We start from the raw sequence: 25,611 nt of genomic DNA, 5'->3' as shown, positions 1-25,611 counted from the left end.
CCCTCCGCCCCTCCGCCCTGCTTGTTCTCCCTCTCCTCTCTCCGTCTCTGTCGCTCTCTCTCTCTCAAATAAATGAATAAGCAAAATCAAGAGATATTGGAACAATGAAGATGTATTAGATATTTGCCAAAGATATTTCATGATAAAAAACAGTCAATAAATTAAGAATAGCAAATAATTTTTTTTGACCTGATTAAAGGCTACCTATGAAAATCCCGCAGCTAACAACATCATATTTAATAGGGAAAGACTACAAGGTTTCCTCCTAAGATCAGGAACAGGACAAAAATGTCTGTTTTCACCTTTTCTATTCAGCATCGTACATAATATAACAGCCAGTGAAATTATGCAGATGACATACTCTTGCATATAGAAAATCATAGGAAATGCACTAATGACTGATTAGAATAAATTAAAATAAATGAGTTTAGCAAACTGGTAGGATACATGTTCATTATCAAAAAATGAATTGTATTTTTATATGTTAATATTGAACAATCTGAAAATGAAATTAAGCGAATTAGCCCATTTATAACTAGAAAGAATAAAATACATAGGAATCATTTTTTTAATTGCAAAATATTTACAGTGAAAACTACAAAACATTATGTGAAGGAGTTTAAAAGACCTAAATAAATGGAAAGATATCCCACTGCCATAGATCAGAAGATTTAACATTGTTAATACTGTGCTACTCCCCAATTAATGTACATATTATTCAATATAGTTCCCATCCAAATCACAGCTGATTTTTGTTTACTTGTTTGTTTGCTTAAAAAAAAAATAACAAGATTGATGTGAGAAACAAGGCAAAAAAAAAATTAAATTTTCTTATTACGTGCAGGTCATTGACAAGTCCTTGAAACAGAGTGACATTCCTCTAGGAACTCAGCTGCCTTGATGATAATACTTTGCTAAGGGCAAAAGGCAATCTTAGCTTAACATTATCTTGAACCCCCAGGATCCTGTAACTCTACTTTACCCACCTCCACCCCTCCGCAAGATATATGTTGACAGCCATCCCCCAAGCATATGGCCCAAAGATATACATCTGAAGGATCTCATGACTAGCATTTTACTAGACAGTAATAAATAAACTTTTCCTAACAACAGCTAGGCCCTTCAAGGTCCTGGAAACCTTGCTTCCAAACTTCCTTAGAGACTTACACTATTCCTAACCCCCTCGCAACTTGAAAATATTTAATTACCCACTCGCGATGACCCCAGTGCAGCTCTTTCTGCCCTGGGTCCTGTCTCTCTGCTTTAATAAAACCACCATTTACATCCAACATGTCCAAGAATTCTTTCTTAGCCATCAGCTCCAAACCCCAAACATTTCCTACATCAAAGGAGTTTCCTATAATGCTTATGGAAATATAAGGAATCCAAATAGCTAAAACAGTCTTAGGAAAAAAAAAAAAAGTTGGAGGTGTTACGCTTCAAGATTTTAAAAGCCAACTGTAAGCTATAATAATCAAGAGTGTGAGACTAAAAGAAGGATAGACATAGATGTAATAGAATTAAGAATCCAGAAATAAACTGATTTATTGAGTCACTTTGATTGAGTCAATCGATTTCAACAATGTTGTTTAGACAATTCAATGAGAGAGAAAAATAATCCTTTGAACAAATGGTACTAGGACAACATAATATCTACATTCAAAGATTGAATTTGGATGCCTATTTGATATCATCTAAAAATCAGCTGAAGTAGATCATTCGTCTAAATGCAAGAGCTACAACTATAAACTCCTAAAAAGAAAACATTGGAATTGATCTCTGTAACCTTGGATTAGGCAATGGCTTTTTAGATGTGGCACCAAAAGTACAAATGACAGGAAGAACTATGTCTGTTAGACTTCATCAGAACAAAAACTTCTGCGCTTCAAAGGACACCATGAAGAAAGTGAAAAGAAAGTGAAAAACCCACAGAATGGGACAAAATATTTGAAAATCACATATCTGAGAAGGGACTACAGAATATAAAGAACTCTTAGAACTCAATGATAAAAGACAACCCAACTAAAAAAAAGTTGGGGGCAAATAATTTGAATGGTATTTCTGTAAAGATATACAAATGGATAACAAGAAAGTGTCAAAAGATTCCCATACCTTTAGTTACTAGGGAAATGCAAATCAAAACCACAATGCCACTTCACACCCATCAGAATGACTAAAATCAAGACATTAGCAAGTGAAGGTAACGATGTGGAGAAATTAGGACCTTCACACGTTGCTGATAGGAATGTAAAATGGTGCAGCTGCTTTGGAAAACTTAGTTTGGTAGTTCCTCATGCTAAACTTTGAGTTACCATATGGTACAGTAATTCCAGTTTTCAGTATATACTCAAAAGAAATGAAAATACAAGTCCAAACAAAAACTTGTACACCATTGCAACATTATTCATAAGAGCAAATAGTGGAAATAATCTAATTGTCCATCAACTAATAGATGGATAAATAAAATCTGCGTATTACTCAATGAGCTTTTATTTCGCAATATAAAAGAATGAAGTACCGATACAACATATAATTTGGATCAGCTTTAAAACATGTTTCTTATCAGCAAAAGGAACTTGTAACAAAGAGCAAATATTGTATAATGTCATTTATATGAAATGTCCATGTAGAAAAATTCATACTGATAGAAAGTAGATTAGTGGTTGGTTGTGACTGGGGTGAAGGACAGGGAGTAAATATGGGAAATGACTGTTAATGTGTATGGGTTTCTTTCTGGGGTGTTGAAAGTATTCTAAAATTAAATTGTGGTGATGGTTGCACAATTCTTTGAATGTACAAATAACCCCGTATCATAAATTTTAAGTTGGTTAATTTCATATGTGAAAGATATCTCAATAAAGCTTTACAAAGAAAAAGCAAAATGGATTCATTTCCTGATTCATGTGGAATTTTATGGTCCAGGGAAAAAAAAAAGATTTAAAAAAAAAGTTTTGAAGGATTTCAAAGAAAATGCATCAATCTGAGTTTGACAGAATGAGACCCTACTGTACATCCTCTGCCTGGGGAAAAAGCTTTTCAACTATCATATAAAAAGCAACTACCTAAATACAAAGAAGAGTGAACTGAAAGAGACAGACTCAGACTCTGATGGGAAGTTTACACTCACTCAAGAAGGCTGGGCATGTAACAAATCACTTCAGCTCTCTGGCTCAGGGAACCAAAAAGTGAAGTAGGAGTCATGAATGTCCGAGAAGGTGGGGGAATCCTCAAAGAGAAAAAGCCAAGAGATTTTTTATTTAGTCCTGTATGCATACACCTCTGATTTACCCTGCAAACATGCATGCACCCAATAATCTCTAAGCAGCTCAAAGACAAATAATCTGAATAGATCTATGATCTGTTACCGTGTAGATACCAGGAAGTACAGAAGCAGAAAGACTGGGGTGGGGGGTGGTGCCCTCTTGTTTGCTGAAGAAGAGACAGGAGCCCTACAGCTAAGTTCCCACTGGTCTGGCTTTTAGTCTGAGGGTAAGCAGCAGTGGTAAGGTTGTTGAGAGCACATGTGGGAACAGGCTTGCTGGCCTAGGGAATGAGAAGAGAGAAGCTGGGAAATCATGAACACTGCAGACAGTGAGGGAATCCCAGAAGTCAGAGAGGGGAATCCCCAAAATCTGTGTCCCACATTGCTGACTCTTGTTTGGGTGGGAAGAGGTTTTGATTTACTGGTATTTTGTTTAGGATTTTTTAATGTATACTCAAGAATGAGATGTGCCCTTGGGACACTTGGCTGGCTTAGTTGGTTAAGTGTCTGCCTTTGGCTCAGGTCATGATCAGGTCCTGGGATCAAGTCCTGCAAGGGTCTCTTTGCTCAGTGGATAGCCTGCTTCTCCCTCTGCCTGCCACTCCCCCTGCTTGTGCTCTCTCTCTCTGTGACAAATAAATAAATAAAATCTTTAAAAAAAAAAAAAACAAGAATGAGATGTGCCTTTTAAATTTTCTTTCTAATACTAGCTTGTCTGCTTTTGCTATCAAGATGTTATTAGCCTCATGAAATGATATAGGGAGCTTTCCTCCTTTTGCTGTTTTCAGTTAACAGTTGATACACCACAACAATTGTCTGTTCATGGAAGGGTTGATAGGTCTCTTCAGTAAAATTTGTTGGCTGGTTCTTTTTTATAACAAGAAAATTTTGAATGTAGATTCAATTTAATAAATATATTTATTTTAATAAATAAATTTCATATATCTAGTTTTTCTTTAGTCAATTATAGTAATTTACGTGTCTAGACTATTCATTTTTTTCAAATTTGTTGGCACTATGCTATTTAAAATATCACTTTATACTTTAAAACATGTTCTATGTCTTATCTATTTGCTTCTTTAAACTTCTTAATTATGTTTATTTGTTTCTTCTTCCCTTTTTTCTTAAGTCATGTTACAGAGTGAGTTTATTAATCTTTTCGATAGAATAGCTTTTGCTTTTGTTGTTCTTTTTCATTAATGTATTTCTTTATCATATCCTTCTTTCTACTCATTGTAGATTTATAATTTTGTTCTATTCCCTTTTTTGTTTTTGCCTGTAGATGGTTTTCTCTTTCTTTTTAAAAATTTTTTCCTGGGGCACTGGGGTGGCTCAGCCAGTTAAGTGTCTGCCTTTGGCTCAGGCCATGATCTCAGGGTCCTGGGATCGAGCCCCACTTCAGGATCTCTCCTCAGCGGGGAGTCTGCTTCTTCCTCTCCCTCTGCCTCTGCCCCCCCCACCTTGTGCTCAATCTCTCTAAAATAAATAAATAAACCTTTAAAATAATTTTCCCAGCTTTACTGTTGTATAATAGACACATAACATGGTATAAGTTTAAAGTGTATAACATGATGATTTGATACACACATACACTGTGAAATGATTACTACAATAAGGTTGGTCAACATCTCCTCCATTAGCTGACATAATTACCTATTGTGTGTGTATGTGTGTGTGTGTTAGGAACATACAGCACCTTGCAAGTATATAACATAACATTATTAGCCATAGTCAATATGCTATACACCAGAACTTACTCATCTTATAACTGGAAGTTTGTACCCTTTGATCAACTGACTCTTGAACTACGTGTGTGCAGAACTGACTTAGAGCATTCCAGCTAAAGATGAAAGATCTGACCTAAGACCAGAGTAGCAAAGAGTTTGCTGTTGAAGCTCACCCAAGAAAAATATTTGCTAAAAAAAACAAAACAATATTTGTCACAAAAGAGATGCAGAATCCAGAATGTCCACAACCTAAGTTTCACAGAGTTCAGGATGCAATAAAAAATTTAGCCAATAAACCAAGGACCAAAAAAATGGGTTACACTTGCAAGAGAAAAAATCAATTGAGTTTGATCAAGAGATGAACCAGATTTTGAAACTGATTAAAAATGTTGAAGTGAATATTATATCCTCAATGAAGTAAAACGAAATGTATTTTCTATGCATAAGACTTTAGCAGAGGGACGTGTCAGCAGAAATAAAAACAATGAAAAAAGAACCAAATAGAAGTTGCAAAATTGAAAAAATACAATGCAAAAAACAAAACAAAGCCTGAATGGACTTAACAGCTTAATGGACATGACTGAGGCAAGGGTAAGTAAAGTTAAAGTCAGAAAAAGATAAATTACTTTGTGTAAACAGTGGACAGAGTCCCAAGCCCTATTAAATAATATTGAATGAGAGAGGGAGAGAGATTTCAAGAACACTGGGGAATCCCATATATGAGATGAAATATGAACATCAAGCCGAATAAACATTCATATCAAAGCACATCAGAATCAAACCAAAAATAAAGAAAAAATATTGGAAGCAGAAAGAGAAAAACGACATGTTACATATGGAGAAACAAGGTTATGAAAAGACTGCCCTTTCATCAGATACCAAGGAAGTCAGAGGAGAGTGGAACATTTTTAAAATGATAGAGACAAACAACAAGGAAAAAAAGGTTAAGTCAGATTCTATCTTCAACAAAAATATAATTCAAGATGAAAGGTGAAATACAGCATTTTTAGGGAAAGGAAAGCAGGAGACTTTGCAGCCAGAAGACCTGTGCTATACAAAATGCTAAATAAATTTTTTCAGGCTAAAGGCAAATTATATCAAATGGAAATGCAGATATCCTCAGAAGAGAACACAAAAGCATTGGAAATAATATCTGGGGAAAAACAAAGATTACATATTTTGGCCGTGTCCCTCTTAATTCATTTGTAAAACTGCTAAAATCATGACATTTTCTTACAGGATTTGTGACATATTTAGATATAATATGTATAACTATAACTTAAAGGATGAATGAGTGTATGGGACTATAAATTTACTAGACGTCTATATTTTACACGAAGTTTGACTTTATTTCTTGTAAGTAGAGTGTGGAAATCTAAACATTTGAATTACCAAAGGATTACCCTATGGCAAAAGTTCTAGCACCAACAGAAAAATTAAAATGCAGTTCTAAAACTCTCAAATGAAGAGTAAAGACAGAAATAGGAAGAGCAAAAAAACAGAGATGTAGAAAAGTAGAGCTTCAAAATCCATAAAACAATAATTGACAGAATTAAAAAGAAATAAAAATGGACAATATCACAACCATCACTGAAATTTAAACACCTTCCTCAGCAATTGATAAAACAAATGGACGAAGAAATGAGCAAAGACACAGATCTTAAGAAGAGCCTGAACGACCTTGACTGAACTGATATTTATAGAACACTACCTCAAAAATGGCAAAATACACATTTTTCAAATGCATATGGTATGTTTACAAAGGCAGACTATAACCTGCACTTTTAAAAAGTCTACATCAATTTTTATATATTAAAATACGCTGAGTATGTTCTCTGAGCCCAATAGAATTTCATTAGAAATCTGCAAAAAAGATAACCAATACATGCTCAAATATTTGAAATTTAACAGCAGACATAAATTTTAATTGGGTAAAAGAAATGACAAAATATTTTGAACGAAATGACCTCTAAATTAACATACTTATATTGTAGTAAACTTATATTATTTAACTATTTAGTCTTTATGATTAATTACTTCCACTACCACACAAAGAATCTGATCTCTCTTCCTCAGTTGCCCTTCACCTCCACCTTGCTTTCTCACACACAAGCATATTGACAATGAAATCACTGTATAAGTACACAGTTCATTCACCTGGTCAGACTGTGTGATCTGTGATGAGGATCCTATGAAGTTTTTTTTTTAAGGCCTGTTGTGTTAAAACCTCATATCCTCCAAGAGTCTTAATCAAGGAAATTTACAACTTTATTGTCCCACTAAAAATTCTTTCAGTGGTCAGCCTAAGAAGAACCTTAATATACTGCACACCCAACTTACATTGTACATCCTAACCCCTTCAAATCAGTAACAAGCATATAATAAACTGGGACAATTAGTGAAAGATCTAATATTTTCTCATGAGTTGAGAGAGAATCTAATTATAATGATATTCATGAAATAGCCAGAAAACTACTTCACAGCTTCCAAATAAGCTGCATCAGGGTGGGTAATGGACATGCAGAATCGCCTGCACATTTTTCCTCTCAAATAGTAAGAAGCAGGGAGTTGAAGATGATGAAAGGCTCAAGGCTTCGTGTGGCCAGGGATGACTTGACTTCCAAGTACACTCTAAATGCAAGTCCAGTTCGTACAGTTTGGGAGTGGATAGAACTGTGTCTGATGAGTGCTGCAACCCCACACATTCATTGCTGGTCCATTAGAATTCTTTTCTATAATATTTCGTGTTTACTTTCCAAGATCTAAAGCATACACAGAGCTGTTGGATGCACTGGTGCCCACTTTGTCCCGTTGGGCATTCCAGCACACTTCGAGGATGCTGCCAGTGCCTCGGTAGCTATGGATGAGATCTCCACTCTGAGTATTCCAGATATGCACACACTTGTTAAAGGAGCCACTGGCCAAATATCTCCAGTCAGGCCTAAAAGCTACACTGTAGACAAGTTCCTGGTGTTAGTTAGCACGTGAATGCAAACGCCTTGCTCCACAACTCACAGCTGAACCATAGAATCAAGCAAAGCATGATGTTGGAATTTGGGTTGATGGTGGCTGGTTCAGTGGGACTCCATTTTATGGTATATGTCTCTTTGCTGGGAGCCTGAAGGTCAAGCATAGAGTCACATCAAAGGGGGAAAGAATGGTTTCCATCCAGAATATTCAGACTGAGAAGCATGGAGTCACCAGCTAAAAGGTGCATGGTTTGGTTTCTATCCAGAAGGTTCTGTTGGCTGAGAAGGGAAAAGAAGGACCAAAACAAAACAAAACAAAACAAAAAAGAGGGGGAGGAAGTTGTGTCAAAAAAGAAAAAAAATGCTGTGATAAACCAAAAGAGGGAAGGGAACTCTTCTTCATGTGGTGGGTTTATTTTTTTCCTTAATAATGTGGACATTATAGTTGCTCCCACAAAGGATGTTCAAAGACCAGTTTGTACAGACGAAGTGTGCAACTTTGTAATCCCAACACTTTCTATTTTCTAGAATCTTCTTTGTCAGCGGTTGTTCTGTTGGGTGGGATTCTGTCACCCTAGGGCCTTCAGTCTAAGATGGAGACTGTTTTTGGTTCGTTGCTTCTTTCCCGTTGTCTGCCCCCTCCACTTTTCTCCTTCTTTTGGTGTGGTCTTGATTTGCAGTACACCCTCAGAAGATGCAGGCTCATGGACACCATGACAAGATCTTTGATGGACAGCTTTCTTGCCCCTCTCTCCTCCCCATTGCCTCTTGCTCACTCTCTGTTTGCCCCTTTCTCATAGTTGCTTCAGGTCTTAGGTCTCAAGGGCACTTTCAGCACTTAATCAGTGCTTTATGTAAGAAGGCAGGACCGGGGGACTTTTTACAGGAGGAAAAAAATACTTAGAAAAAGCCTAGAGTATTTTTAGAAAAAAAAATAGGTTAAGACAATTTTTTAAAGATTTCTTCATTTACTTTAGGGGTGGTGGGGGAGAGGCAGAGGGAGAGGGACGTAATCTCAGGCAGACTCCACTGAGTGCAAGCCCCTCACAAGATTCAATCTCAGGACCCTGAGGTCATGACCTGAGCCAAAATCAAGAGTCTGTCACTTAACCGACTGAGCCACCCAATTTCAAAATTCTAAAATGGCCATCAGACATAGAAAGCTTTATATGATCCATATTTTAAACAAACTTTAGGAAGACACAAGAAGCATCTGAGGTAAATTTTCCTTTCCCTTCAGCTTCCTGAAAGGCGGTTAGAACCCTGAGTGGAAAAGGTCAATCCTGTGGATGGGCAGCAGGATTGTTCTGCAGCCAGAGAGGAAAATCCCAGTGCTTTTTGGTTAGAAGCAGAGAATTGCATCTTTCGGGGTGTGTTTCCCTCTCCTGCAGGAGAGAAATGAGGAACAGTGCCCTCTGACCTCGAGAAGCATTCACAAAACCCAATGGTATTGAAGAAGCCATTAAAACTGACAGCTAAGCTTGATGTCACCTATTAGTAACATTTGTTCACAGCGCTAAAACTACTGATGGTCACTTCACAGCAGGTTGACCAGTCCTTGCAAAACTGATATAAAAGCCTCCAGGATCTCACTTGCTCTAAAATGAATGGGAACAGGAAGATTTTTCAGTCCTGAAGGTGAATTATATAGGTAGAATGTCACTAATAATTTCTGTCCTCTTCATAATTTCTTTTTCTCGCAAGAGACTAGGAGAAATAATGAACCTTTTTACTGTTTTTTAAAAAAAGTTAAACATGGCTTTATATTTGTAAGAAAGAAAAAGAAGGAGAAAGAGAAGAAGTAGTAGTAGGGGGTTGAATATATACTTCCACAAAATTGACATTTTATTTCAGTGGCTGTTACAAAGGCCATTTAAAAGGAGACAATACACTGTAATACAAGTGGTTCAGTTACTAGTAATCACGGAATGATAGAAAAGCAGAATCATTTAAAAACAAAGTTCTGTAATTAAATCATGTTTTCAATTTTTTATTAGCCATAGATAATTATGCCAACTTCTCATGGTTATTGTGAGAACTAAGTGAAATGTATGTTGTGCCTTGCACTTTTACGTAGTAGTCAAAAAGTGTAACTTCACTCCCCCTTTCCTATCAGATTACCATAACTGTATATGTGTAAATGGTGGGGATAATTATGCTTGCCTTATTCAACAATGATGCAAGGAAAAAAACTATTTGAGCTCCAACAATATTCCAAATATACAAGATAGATAGGCTGCCTACAGGTTGCTGTAAGAATCATTTAAAATAACATTTAAATTAAGCTGGAATATAGAAAAAAATACCATATATTCAATTGTCTAATAGATATTTGGTGCCTATTGGGTAGCATACATATATTTAAGTGCTGAGGATAGGGAATTGCACAAGAGACAAAGTTCCTTCCCTCATGTCCTGAGTTTTACTCAATGAGTCTATAAAAAAGAATGAACAATACCTCTATAGTATAACGATAGGCAATGATAGGTATGATGAAGAATGATAAAACAGATACTATTTAAAACTATTAGGGAAGGCGTTTCTGAGATGGTGCAGAAATTGAATGTTGTAAAACATTCAATTCTGGGGGTGCACAAATTTTCCAAACAAAAAGAACAGCAATTGCAGAGCCTTAAGGTAGGAGTGAGTAGGGTATTTAACAGAAACGGCGAGGAGGTCAGTATGATTAGAGCACAGGAAATAAGGGATAATATTAGAAAAAGGTGCAGAACATATAATTGCTTGTAGGCTATCATAATTACTTTGGATTTATTCTAAACGTGATTAGAAGTCATTGGCAGATTTGGAACAGAAAAGTGACATCATCCGACACACACTCTTTCACGGTGATTCTGACTACTCTTTGTAGAATATGCAGTACAAGTGTCTCAGGAGGCATCAGTTGACTTTATCCAAGTACATGATGATGACTGACCAGAGTGAATTCTGGGCAAGCAGTGACTTGCAGTAGGATTTGTAATATATTTTCATTATAGAGTCAATAGGAGTTACAAATCAGAATTTGGGTTCTGCCCATGAGCAAATGAGTGAATGTTGATGACATTTATTGATTAGAGTAATACTGAAGATGGGAGCCCATTTTAGATGGTGAAAACATAGAATTAAATTTTGTTATACTGAGTTTAAAACGTGATTGCTTTCCAAGTGAATTTGTCACACCAGCTATTGGCTATATCAATCTGCGGTTCAAGATTGAGGTCAGGGTTGGTTATGCGCATTTGGGATTCATTAGTGCTGAGATAATATTGAAAGCCATGATACCACATGAATTCACCGCAGAATAAGCATAAATGGATGACAGACAGGATCACAGACCTAGCCTTAAGGCTCTCCAAACAACTGTCATTTGGAAAAAATGTGCAAAAGCTGGCATTGTGACTTCCTTTTCTGAAAAACAAACAAACAAAAAAACAAAAACAAAACAATCAACTTTCATTGAGCATGAGAAGAAGCATCCCGTATGATAGGGAGAAAACTAGGAGAGTGTTTTGTCTTGAAAATTTAGCAAACAAGTATTTCTAGAGGAGGGAGTAATAAACTTTGAGGAATTATGCTGAATATTCAAATCAGATGAGGACTATAAATTTACTGACTACAAATTAACTGGTTTTATAGAAGTACTTGTTAACCTCGATTAGAGTGCTTTCAAAGCGTAATGGGAATAAAATAAATGAATTAATAAATTTACTAAACTTTGTGTGGGATTTAACCCAATGTTAGTTCTAGAGCAGCCCCTACTTACCTTAATCAGTACAGTCCATTCTCCTAGCCATAATAAATGGCTCCAGGAAGGGAAGCAAACCAAACCATATCAGGGTAAAAAACAAGCAAGATGTCATTTATTCCAATTTCTATGAAAGAGCAGCTGAGTCTCTTACTCTCAGTATCATGTTATGATCACTTAAGAGCTGCAATCATTTGTTTAAATTTTATTTTTAAAAAATTTTTAATTCCAATATAGTTAACATACAGTGTTATGTTAGCTTAGATATAGTGATTCAACAATTCTATACATTATTCAGTGCTCATCAAAAATGTCCTCTTTAATTCCCATCACCTATTTCACCCATTGCTCCCACCCACCTCCTCTCTGGTAGCCATCAATTTGGCTGCAATCATTTTTATACCATAAGGAAACATCTTGAAGTCACCATTTAGTTTGGGTATGGTGTGTAGTGGAGGGGGGATGTATAGGTAGGTACCATATATATTATAAGAAGTAAGTCTGTCCTAGGAAGGCTGAGGTGAAAGAAAAAGAGATCCTTGGCTCTCGTTGGTATCATTTGAACTACCAGATAAAGCTGTGTCTAATGACGATCCTGCATCTAAGCTTCATTTCTGAATGTCCACAAATTCTTTCTTTGTTTAGTGCATTTGCCTTGTATATTTTTGGAGACATAAAAAAAATCTCAACTATTACAAGCATCTTGTACTTTTTAATTAATTTTTTGAGTGTTTTGACAAGCTACATTAGTTTCAGGCATGCAGCATAGTGATTCAACTTCTCTCTATATTATGCTATGCTCACCACAAGTGTCTGTCACCACACAACACTAACACAATATCATTGACTATATCCCTTAAGCTGTGCCTTTCATTCCTATGACTTATTCATCCTATAACTGGAAGCCCTACTCCCCTTTACCTATTTCGCCCATTCACCAACGCTCCTCCCCTCTGGCAACCATTAGCTCTCTGTATTTATAGTCTGATTCTATCTTGTTCTGTGTTTTATTGAATCAAACATATATTGATATATATTTTTAATATTTTACTAGAGGCTAATAATATATTTTCCATAAAAATAAAAATGTGACTTGGCTAGCAGAAACCTTAAGCATCACACCATGTAAAATTCTCATTTCTGAGGTCTTAAAATATTAAAAATCTATGTCTTAAAGTCAATCAAATATGATATGTAGTCAACACTTGTCATATACTGTACACTTAAATCATAACATCACTTAAAGAGATCTATTTTTATCCTCATTTAATAGATAAGAATACTTCCCTAAGCTTATATAGCTTCCCCTCATATTAACATCTTAAATAGTCATAGAACAATTATCAAACCCAGGAGATTAACCTTGGTATAATACTACTAAGGAAACAAAAAATTTATTGCAACTTCAACAGTTTTTCCACCAGTGTTCCCTCTTTATTCCAGGAGCGAATTTCCAATCTCACTTTGCATCTATTCATCATGCCTCATGGGAGAAATCTTTGAGGCATAGATCTTTGAGACAAGCATTCTGCTTCTGCTCAAACTTCTGCACACTAATTTTAGCAACCAATGGTAAATCTCGTTCTTGGCAATAATTACTGTGTGTTTTGATGATGATTTTATGTTTTCCTTATTCTTTCACTGCACTCAAAGTTTCAGTGAGAATAATGTATATTTCAATTTCATTAGCTTTACCAAACTAAGAAATACCTCATTTTATATACTTACATAATTTCTCATTTAACTTTATAATGCATGCAGGTGATCAGAGTATAAAACTCGAATGAATTCAAAGCTCTAAATTCAGAACAGCTCAACCTTTTGCAAATAGGTGAGCAGAATAATCTGCCATGTTGTTGTCAATACTGTCAATCTTCCATGCTTCCAAAAGAGGTGGGGATTGATGTCTTGCAAGCCCTAATTTTTGCTAATCACTTATAAAAATAAAAACGTTTCCCATTCACTGAATGTATATTAAATGCCAAACATTGAATGTGCCTTAAGTACATTTTTCCGTTTTACTCTTGTAAGTAACAACTGAGTAAAAAATATAAGGGTTATACATAAGAATTGTAACATGTCTTCCCAGTAAAATTTAGTAATTATAAAAATGGTTCACAGATTGTAATACTACAATGCCATTCTGATTCTAATCACCTAGATTTAACACAGAGTACACAAATTAAGTGAGTCCCCAACAGATTGTCCTCACTTCAGATGACAGCCACAAATGTAAGTGTCCCCAGGACACCCACACTACAAACTGGCTATAATAATTGGTTCCCACAACCTATCCAGATTTAATAATTTGCTAGAATACCTCATTGAACTCAGAAAAGTGCTAATATATTCACAATTACAGTTATATTTTTAAGGATATAAATCAAGACTAGCCAAATGAAGAGACACATGGGAAAGGTCTGGAATGGTACAGATATCTGAATTTTCTGTGCTCTTGCCCCATCGAATCAGTATGAGTCACCCTCTCGGCCATTGTTGTATTTAACCAGGAAGTTCACGCAAGCTTCAGTGTCCAGAGCTTTGATTGGAGTTTCATTATGTCTATCTGATTGTTTGAATCACTGATCATGTGACTGAACCCAATCTCCAGCCCTCCTCCTCTCTCCCTGGAGGAGTTTAGGTTGATACCACCTGGCTCACAGGTGGTTGGTCTTTCTGGCCTGCCACCATCCTGAGCGAACTCATTAGCATAAACTCAGATGTGGTGGACCAGTCCACCATATGCCTCCCTGATGACATAAGACTTCTATCACTTAGTTTATATCATGTTTGCTTCCGTTCTATAAGCTTTATGGGTGTCTCACTTTCACTGTGACTTTTTGGTAGTGTAGAGGAAACAGCCTCAAAATGGCCTGAAAAGTTGTACTTATAGAGGATTAGTGGCTCATTTTAGCCTTTGTTTTCTTTCTGTAGCCTGCAATTATATTTTTAACTGTAAATTTGTTGATATGGTGATAGGGAAGGAGTGAGAGAAGAGCTAATTATTTATCAAACATTTCCTGTGATACACATGAGGGAGCCTCTTCTAATTTTCCGTGTGAAAATAACTCTCCTGTAACAGAAGTGAATACTACAGTGTGGAAATAGTAGCAAATCTAGATCTGTTTAATTCAATAAAGTCCTAAACCTGGCTCTTCCTAAATAATTTGCTGTTTAGTTCACTAATCCACAAACTTTATGCCTAACACTACATTTTAAATTTCAGTTAGTGTCTCTACCTTATAGATTTTCTATAACTGATGCTTTCTGCTATATTAAAATATAGAGTCAGCTAATTGAAAAATAGTGTTATTTTAGCATTTCTTTCTCTTTTCTTTTTACCTCTGCCTCTACTTTTTTTTTTTCTATCTTGAATTTTCTGTTTGTTTTGTTTGCAGTGAGTATTATAGCTTTGAGGCTAGTAGATAAAACTGGAATGGACTTGATATTGATAAGTGGAAATTATTTTATGCAAGTCCTAAATTATTAAACAACTGTCATTAGCAAGAATATATTCCCCAAATCTTGTGTGCATTCATTTATTCATTCACCCATTCATTGAATAAACATGTCTTGGTTTAAAAAAAAAAAAAAAAAACAAAAAAAGAGACTTCTGTCACTCAGAAATTTCCAAGGATGTAGAGGTTATCTCTGAAAGAACTTGGGAAAAAGACCAGACAAATTCTTTAATATGCAACAAGATTAATAGACATTAGCATCTGAGAAAGGGATCTGAAAAGCAGGCTTAAAAAATAAAGTTGAAAAAAAATAAATAAATCAAGTTGAGATGAATTACCATAAAGATCAGGAGCTACTACTAAACAGATAATTTACCACCTCACATTGTGGATAGAGGGGGAAGAGAGTAGAGGAACCATAAAAATTACAGATCATCCTTAGATGAAGGAATTATGAACAAGACTGAGCTGGTGTTCTAGAATATAAATGCCATAATTTTCTTCTTACCCAAAAAATTACATAGACCCAAAATAAAATCTATGATGACATAAAAGAAATATATCTCTAATTCACCAACACCCAGAGGTTTTGACAAAATTTTAAGTAGCTTTAGAAAAAATGAAAAAAGTGATAAAGTAATTCAATTTTTTTAAAAGAGAAGAAAAAGGTTATATAGAGTGTTGGGATGGGGCTCCCAAATGTGGGGCTATGATCAGGTGGAATCCGGTGGCATGGATGGGGAAAGGATCCAGCCATGGCGGAACAGAGATAGAAGTTGATTGAATCACAAGGGAGCAGAGGGCAGGAGAGCAGAGGAGAGACTGTCTGCGAGGTGAAAGTGGGTGGGGGTTGTTTTTAAAGGGGGAAGGTGAGGAGGTTTGGCAAGGTATGGAATCTTCCCTTTTTTGGTAACTGTGTCTGGTTGTAAGTAGCCCATTGGTTAGTTAGGGCTTATGGATATTTCGAGGTGCATGCCTGCCGGGCCTGTCTGTATGTAGCCAGGTGGTCTTGCTGTGGGAGCTTTCGACATTCCATTGCTCCAGCCTATTCGCCTAAAAGCAGACTCTACAAAGAGGACTCAAAATAGAGGTTGATATTGAAAGTATATGAAGTTAAAATTTAATAAGAAGTGTCTTTATCGTATGATACCAGGATGAGAACCTTACCTTGGATATAAACATTCTACCTTTTGAAAAGACAGCAGCCATTAATAAACATCAAGGAAATATTTGGTATCAGCAAATTAGTCAGCCTCTAAGCACAAAAATATATATTATGCTGTTCAACCTATCTTTCTGTGCAAAGATTATGGAGAACCAGAAAAAGTCTGTAAACTTGAACTTAGATCAATAAAAATGATCCAATTTGAAGAAGAAAGAGAAAATAGATTTTTAAAAAATAAACAGAGCTTTAGAGGCCTGTGGGGCAATATGAAAATGTCATATGAGTAATCCATAAATACATGTTTGTTGTGAAAAATTCAAACCTACTGAAATATATGTAATAAAATGTTATGCTCTCTTCTCACATTACCCTCCTAAAGGTTACCGGTGTTTGCATTTAATAATATATATCCTTTTATGCTTTTTTTTTCTGTGCACTTACCTAAGTGTGAATATGTAAAAGGTTTTTTTTTTTTTTTTGTACATGATGGGATTATGCTAAAATAAGTAGTGCCTCTTTTTAAGGATAGGTTAAATTTGTGAGTGATTATTTCGAGTATATTGAATAAAATAAGACAAAAGCAGAAAAAAATAACAGACGGATTTGTGGGAGAGAAAAAATTTTCCCTCTATCCACCTAGGTTTTGTGTTGAGATCCCCCCTATAATAAAAAGTTTAGTAACTATTTAACTCCTGTATATGTGGGAAATATCCAGGAAAACTGAGTAACTCCCTGAAATGGCCTGAGCCATCACCTTATATACCATCTCCAGCTAAAGACAAAAGAAGATGGGGTTGGGGGACAGTCGTGGAAGTTACTAGGAAAAGCACAGTAAAGAAGGGTAAGGTCGTGTGTGTGTGTGTGTGTGTGTGTGTGTGTTAGCATTTGTTTATTTTAGAGAGAGAGCGAGCACGTGAGAGTGAGGGGAAGGGCAGAGGAGGAGAGAATCTCCACTGTGCAGGGATCAGGAGGCAGGGCTTGATCCCAGGACCCTGAGACCATGACCTGAGCCAAGACCGAGAGTTAGACAGTTACATAGATCTGGGGCCTAAGCAGTGACCAAGGCAGGCAGCTTTTATACTTTTTAGACAAAGTAGTGTAAATCTGTGAGGAATTGACAAGACAAAGAACATTTATGCTTGGGAGCTTCAATCTGTAAGACATTCTAAACAGAATTTGAGCTGGGGTAGTAAATTAATAAAAGTAACAAAGTTTGTTTGTATAGGCTTCTTTGGCCCTGATTTCTCATCTCTGGTGATAAAGATGGCTTCTCTCAGTCGCCAGATGGAGGGGGAGCACACTTCACATGGGAGATTTATTTCCTGCATTCAGGGAGACAAGGGGTCGAGATGCCCTTCTTGCACTGGGTGCTTTTGTGCAACTTTAAATCAAAATAATCAAGATACCAGTGTGGTATATCTTGGGGGCAGGCTGCCCTGAGCCCGAACAGATATCACAAATGATGGGTTTTGTTTCTGTAAGGCTATTTTAAAAACTGTATATTTAACCTACCCTGTGGGCATGATAACACAGTAACAATATAGGTTTTAGTAGCAAACAGTTTTAAGTATATTGTATCAAGTGACAAAGATAACAATTTAGTAACGAGTTTGACGTCCTTTATTTAGGGGAAAAGGATCCACGGATTGGGGGAGGGCAGTGCCTCACCAGCACGGGAGCATTCTGGAGAGATTTAGGGCAAGATCAGGGGTTTATAGAACATAGGAAGCACAGGACATGATTGGCTAAGATGTTGGGGTTTCCTGGTAAGGCTAGCAGGGTCCTGTTTTTTGTGTTTTGTTTTTTTATTAAGATTTTATTTATTTATTTATTTGAGAGAGAGCGGAAGCACAGAAGAGAGAGCACAAGTGGGTGGGAGGGGAAGAGGGAGAGGGAGAAGTAGGCTCCCCACTGAGCAGGGAGCAAGAGTGGGGGCTCCATCCCAGGACCCCAGCATCAGGACCTGAGCCGGAGGGTGAGGCTTAAGACTGAGCCACCCAGGCGGCACTAGCAGGTCCTGTTTTATAGGGTAAGGTGAACTAGCTAAAGCTTGAGTTGGAGGATTATGTTTGGTTCTATGTTAGGTTTCCTAGATGGTGAGGTGTTTCCCATTAAGCGCAGGCTGACTTGGGTTTAGATTTGTGATGTAGGCCCTACCACTGGGACACTCCCCATTTTGTGGTTCCTGATATACAAATTTCCTTTATTAATTGAAAAAGATGCTTCAATATACTATGAGAGCTTCTACTGTTTATAAATATCAGGAATTTTTTAGGCTCCTCACATTCTTATCATGAAATTAATAATTACTAAAGCAGAAAGCTGTGATCTGAAAATGTCATACCTAAATGATTGAGGAATCTGGCGTTTGTGGTAGCCATCAAATTCTTGCCTATGTTAATTGCTTTTTGAAATGCATCAGGCGTTCATGTCATTGTTAAAGAAAAATGTAGTTCTAAATTTTCCTGTTTTTATTACAAAGCTTTGAAAAGTTGAATTCCTATTAGAGAAATTGACTGAATAAACTCATAGAATAGCAAGCTAAAAGGCCTTCCATCAGAATAAAAGAGGTTTGTCACACATAGTCGTCAAAAATTTGACCCCTGACACCAAATGTCTTGATTCACTACCATTCTCAAAGGAAATATAAAGATTAAAGAATCAGTCTGTTAAATCAATTGACACAATTTATTTTTCTAGAGTGCTATTGAATTTGGGGTGGTATTTTCTTTAAAAAATACCTGAGTAATTTCCCTGTTGAATTGACAGTAAGACTCCTTTATACCTTAAAAATAAAACAACAACAACAACAAAATGAAAGGCTTTGTTATTTCTAAGGATAAACAAATCCCAAAGAAATAAAAGATCTTATGTCTGTTCCAGCAGTTTATATCATCTACATGTTAAAAATCCTTTCCCAGCAAATTTAATGTAACACACGACACGAGTGTAAATGCAGCTGGGCTTTATTCGTGTAATTAACATGAGAAGAGCAGTAAAGATCAGTATTCACAGAGAACACCTGCTTTTTTCACTCTCCATAAAAATTAGCATTTTCTGAATCCTGGCTAGTTAAAGAAGTGGTAGGAGACACTACCATACAAAATGTAAAAGAAATCTTTGGAAATGCATGCCTCATTTATTTAGTGCATATCCTTTAAAATTCACTTTTCTTCCTGAGTTATAGAACATTTGGTTCCTTTTGCACAACATTTCATCATGTGGTGTTCTCATTGTACCATTTCCAGTGAATGAATATTGAATAGCAGTTGCAAAGCTATTTTGAGGAAGTTCCAGTTTTGAACAGACAATGGAATCCCTAGAAGAATGTGCTATTACAATCTCAGAGCGAATTGAAATAGCAATATCTTCCACATTTATATGTATTTAGACAATCTTTATAATGTCATGTTACTTGTGGAGAACTTAGGTGGTGTGAGAAATGATTATAAAGCAAAAAAGTTAGGAGACATGATAAAAAAAATCTTTAGCATATTAAAGAGAAGTCCATTGCTTTTGTAATAAATGTAGAAATCACTTTAAAATTCCCTATAGTGATTTTAAACTCATATCTGTATTCTATGAAGGTGAACAATTTTAAATTATTATCTCCAATGAGATTTATGAAATGATGCACCAATTCAATGCCTGTGTATAAAGATATGGGCAGAAAAATGCTTGCTTTTTTTAATTTATAGAAATATGATCATATGGATATATGAAAATGTATCTTGGTTATGTACTTTCATCTGTGCTGTCAGGGAGCAAGAAAGCCTTGTCTCCTTCTTGGGGAGAAAGAGCTCCTGTCCCTTTCTAGATCCTTCTAGCTAGACTAAGGATCAAAATGTCATGAGGCAGACTAACAGGAGAAAATCAAATTTAACAGGCATATATATGGGGAATCCATATAGACATGGAAATTCCAAAGACAGTCAGGCAAAATGAGGTATATATGGGGGCGCCTGGGTGGCACAGCGGTTAAGCATCTGCCTTCAGCTCAGGGCGTGATCCCGGCGTTCTGGTATCGAGCCCCACATCAGGCTCCTCCACTATGAGCCTGCTTCTTTCTCTCCCACTCCCCCTGCTTGTGTTCCCTCTCTCGCTGGCTGTCTCTATCTCTGTCAAATAGATAAATAAATCTTAAAAAAAAAAAAATGAGGTATATATGTCATTCTGAACCAAGGAGAGGGGATAAGGGTCTGGGACTTTAGGGGAAAGGAATGGACTTCACAGGATAGTAGAAGAGCAGAGGTCTGGTAATTAAATGTTCACCCTGCCATACAGATGGGCCACACAGATAACATTTATCTCTGTTAATCATTCTTATTCTGGGAGTTACCCCCAATTTAGATCCTCTGTGTAGTTAAGAGGGGGCAAAAATTTCTCTTGAGCTCTCATGGTCTCAAGTGCCTTCAGCTCAAAATAATCTACATGCCAAAGTGGTACATTCTGGGGGTCCCAACCTGAATCCCATCAATGCTACCATTTATTACTATTACTATAGGCAAATTTATAAAGCAATAAGTAAGCATATATTGTTTATTTTTAATAGCATCTGTAAAATTGCCACTTTGCCAGATTTGGTTGTCAGTTTGTTCCGTGAATTTGTGGAGGCTTATCTGGGGAAAAATCAACATCAAAATATCAAAAGTAGCATGGCAAGCAAGTAAGGTTTATAAAATGTCTGATATGCCCAAGTTAATTAGGTGAAATAATAGACACACTACACACAGTAATAAGTGACACAAACGTTAATAGTGTAACTAAAGTTCAGAGTAAGGCAAGATAACAGTGGTTTGAAAATTTTCTATGCATTAAATTGAAGTTCCCTGAGAGAAGTTTGATAATTGAGAATTGATAATAAGAGCTAATGTTTATTTGGGGGTGGGCAGAATTTTATAGGCACAGTAACCTCATAAGTCTAAATGAAGAATTGGAAATCTATGTCTAATTGGAGGAAGAAATAGAACCTTTTTTGACTATTGTAGAAAATTCATATAAAGTCAAGTTCTGGGTATTGTATACAACTACAGTTTCATTATTTCAGCCTTTTTGGGCAAACAGGCTTCAAAATTAGTATTAATTTGACAATAGAAAGTATACTAGGTAGAAAGCTGGAGAACATGGATGTACAAACTAGTACATGTTGCCAACCAAATTTTAGTTTTTATTCTAGAACTGTTTCACCTTAATTCTTGTTGACCTGCTTAGAATTTTATTGATCTGTTACTTGTCTGAGTTCCCTTAATGCTATCTTACCAATCTTACCATTTTTGCTGTTATTTCATGCCTATTCTTATTTTTGAAATTAAATGGAAACTCATTGGTGTCATAGTTGTTGATTAAAGAGGGGAAAGATGACAGAAAACCATGGTGGAAAGAGCAGCATAAAAGAAGCCTAAATACCTCCATTTAGGTCCCAGGTTTGCCTTTTCCTATCTGGTGTCAGAAAATCTTGCTTCACGTCTTTGAGCCTCCTTTTGCTTCTTTGTAAAATGGATTTACATCACTGATTTTCAAGCAGTTTATCAAGAGTACCTACATTTAAAAAGAACTACTTCCAAGACAAATCCTTAGACGGGGGTGGTCACGTAAGGAGATTACGGACTCTGTTTCCTCCTTCACATTTCCAATTGCTCCAACTTAAAGATGCAGCATTTCAATTATCAATGTCCTGTAAATATAATTCAAGAAAAACACAACTTCAAAATGGTTGGGAAGAATTAATAGCATTTTTACTTGCCCTTGCCACCACGCTCCCTGGTTCACTGTCCTCTTGAAGACAAGTCTACATTTCCAGGCTGGGATGCAGTTCCCTGTATCTGCAGAGCAGGGCTTATTATCAAAGAATTGTGTTTATATGTTTTAGGCAAGGCACCTGTCTTTGTTTTGCCTAACTCAAAATACACTCAGGGTGGAGAAGTGTCCTGGTTACTCTCTACTGCCTTTAAAGAATTTTTTTTTTTAATTAGTAATTTTCATTCAGCTTTTCCAGTTGTTCTTGATGAAATGGTTCAAGTGACATAAGCTACTCCATCATAGTCAGAAGCAGAACGTTGCCATCTCCCAAATGTGGGACTTCAAAATGAAAACATAATTTGGGATTTTTAAGATGCTATACCACAATGTCTATTTTGTATTTGAGTAAGTGTTAATGAAATATCCTCTTTTTTTTCTTATTTTTCACCAAACACCTATTTTTTAATGTGTGACAAGTGGACAGATCATGGAATTTATTATTTTTTTTGAAGCATGAGAAATAATTTTTGAATGGATATAACATACCAATCCTATGATAGCTAACTTTTGGTATTTCCACCAAAGACTACTCATATTATATATGTCTAATAAAGTCACACATGTATAATTTTTTAGTTCTGTGTAATCAGGTCACTGTTTTAATTAGCATTTTTAACACACTTTTTCTGACCTGATAAAGTTAAAATTGTGATCATATGTTGTGACAGAGAAATTATTTTATTTTATTTTATCTTTTTAAGATTTTGTTTATTTATTTGACAGAGAGAGATTCAGCACAAGAAGGGGGAGTGGGAGAGGGAGAAGTGGGCTTCCTGTTGAGCAGGGAGCCCGAGGTGGGGCTCAATCCCAGGACCCTGGGATCATGACCTGAACCAAAGTCAGACACTTAACGACTGAGCCACCCAGGCACCCCAGAAAAATTATTTTAATCAGAGCACGTGATTCATATTAGTGGGTTTGTGGCAGTTGTTTAAATTGACTAAGTATATAAGACTAAAATAAAGAGAGAAAAATATAGTAAAGGAAGAAAAGGGACCACAGAACAGAGACAAAACTGTTTGTAGAAGAATTACTATGTATTACAAGATAGCCATCAGTATTAACATCACTTAACATGTATTGACTTTTCCAGAAATTTAGTGCTTCACATTCATCATGTAACTTAATCTATGTAACAAACTCACCTGTTAATTATTAGTAGTATAGATTTATAAATGAGGAGGAAATCTCAGAGATTAACGGATAATGCTTGGCAGAGCTGGTATCTAAACACAATTCTGACTGTCTTGGCTTCAAGATGTAGCTGGGGCTCAGGGCCCAAGAGTCCCTGGCTGGCTCTAGGGGTTCCAAACAGACCAGATGAAGTCACTTCCCACTGACAAAATCCAAAGGCAGAGAGATGAGTGGTGGTGAAACAAGAAAGGAATTTATTTCAGTGAGGCCAACATCAGGCAGACGTAGGACTGGTGTCCCAAAGTCTGTCTCCAAAGTGCTGAAAAATCTTCTAGGTTTATATAAGGAAAATGTGGGACAAAGGTCAGTGGGTATGTGCAGCTGGGCAGTAAAAGTCAGGTTGATCATTGTCTTGGGGTCAATCAAGTGGGGTCTTGCTGGTGCCCAGGGAGTCATTATTGTTTGAGGGGTAGTTTTGGTTCCCATCCGCGGACGCTTTGCCTGGTAGGTCTTTTGCCTGAGTTAAGGAGAAGCTGGAAAGAACTTAATCACTTAGTATAGATTGAGGTAAAAAATGGAGGCAGTTAAAGGGAAAACTGGGTCCTCTTTCAAAAGCATGTTTTTAAATTTGCTTTTTGTTTTCTTTTTAGTAGTAAAATGAACATTTGCCTGCAACAACTCCCCGCAAAAGTAGCCTAAGAGAGTGGGTTTAAATGAACTCTAAGGTATTTGAGTAACATGTGAAAATCCCAGTCAAAGATACTGGGTGAGGAGAGTCTGGGTGGCTCAGCTGGTTAAGTGTCTGCCTTCGGCTCAGGTCATGATCCCAGGGTCCTGGCGTCGAGCCCTGTGTGGGGCTCCCTGCTCATGGGGAGCCTGCTTCTCCTTTTCCTCCCCACTGTTGGTCTTTCTCTGTCTCTCTCAAATAAATAAATAAATAAATAAATAAATAAATAAATAAATAAAGAAAATCTTAAAAAAAAAAGATACTGGGTGAGATGTTGCCTCTTGCAACTGAGAAATTTTAAATACCATCCATTTATTTACTAGTGTTTATCAAGTGTTCCTTGCTATGTAAGGCATGTGCTCTTAACCATTAAACCTAACAGTCCAGATTTAGGTACTCAAAGGGAATGTTTCCTAAACTTGCAGTATAGTCAGTAAAATCGGGGAGGTGTGATCTTAATGATTCTTAATTGTTCTTAATGAAAAATAATAGAATTGTATTATTATTAATGAAAATTATAGAATAGATCAAATAGCATAGAATAGATTATATGCATGCTTATTTCACCTAGTAAGGTCATTGTGTGTGTGCATGTTTATGTGTGTAAATTTTTGTTTATGCGTAAACATATGCATTCATACATGTGTTGCATCACAATGGAAATTTTTTTTTCTTCTGTTTCTCAGTCAAAAAGATTGAAAAACCATTTTCTAAGGAACACTAGAAGATTATCTACTCAGAAACAAGAGTCTACAAAATTTAACACTCAAGTACTGTATGTTCCATTATAGAATATTTGGAAAATTAGTACCGTAGGTAGTAACCAGTTATTTGACATGGTGAAATTTTCCATGTTGCAGTCTAAATAATGAATTTAATCCTATTATTTCACTTGCCTTACTGATATGGCCTCAAAAATAGAAACTTTAAAAACTACTTCCTGGTTGTGTCTCTGTTTCCGTAATTACTAATAACAGATATTTGTTATTTGTAATGGAAACAGTCCTAATCAGTCAATCATTCCTACTTTCAGCCTCCTTCCAAGAAGCCATGGACAAGCTATTTTGAATAGAATGGCTTAAAATAAATTTGTTTGTTTGATCTCTTTACAAAAATCCTTAGTTTGGCTTTTTTTTGTTTGTTTGTTTTTTTTAAGGAATCAATGAAAGAAAAATTTCCCTCTATTCCAAAGCTTCTAATTCACATTATTTTTTTTTTCATACCAGTGATTTGGGGGATTTGGGATTTGGGATTTCAGCCATTTCTGATTAAAATTCTTCTAGAGATTAAGGTTGACCTGAAAGCTTGATGGTTTGCATATTTACAAGCTGGTAGCATTTCTCTAATGAGCTGTGAGTCTTGGGACAATGATGTATTTATTGGGACCATAGTCACATAGTCACATCATGAAAAATATTTATTACATGCTGTTTATGGTGCTGTAAACTTTTTTTTTTTTTTTTTAGATTTTAAAGTAGGAAGTAGTTGTCTGCAGCAGAACTTTGAAGTAATCTGCTTCAAAAGTAATACTTTTGAAGTAATATTGCTTTCATATAGGGCACACTGGCTCTATTAGTACATTTTCATCTACATATAAAATATTCAACATTTAAAAAAATCTGTTC

The sequence above is a fragment of the Ursus maritimus genome, unplaced genomic scaffold (assembly GCF_017311325.1).
Source record: "Ursus maritimus isolate PB19 unplaced genomic scaffold, ASM1731132v1 scaffold_12, whole genome shotgun sequence".
NCBI lineage: Eukaryota > Metazoa > Chordata > Mammalia > Carnivora > Ursidae > Ursus > Ursus maritimus.
The sequence above is the reverse complement of the archived record's forward strand: the minus strand, read 5'-3'. Positions refer to the sequence as shown.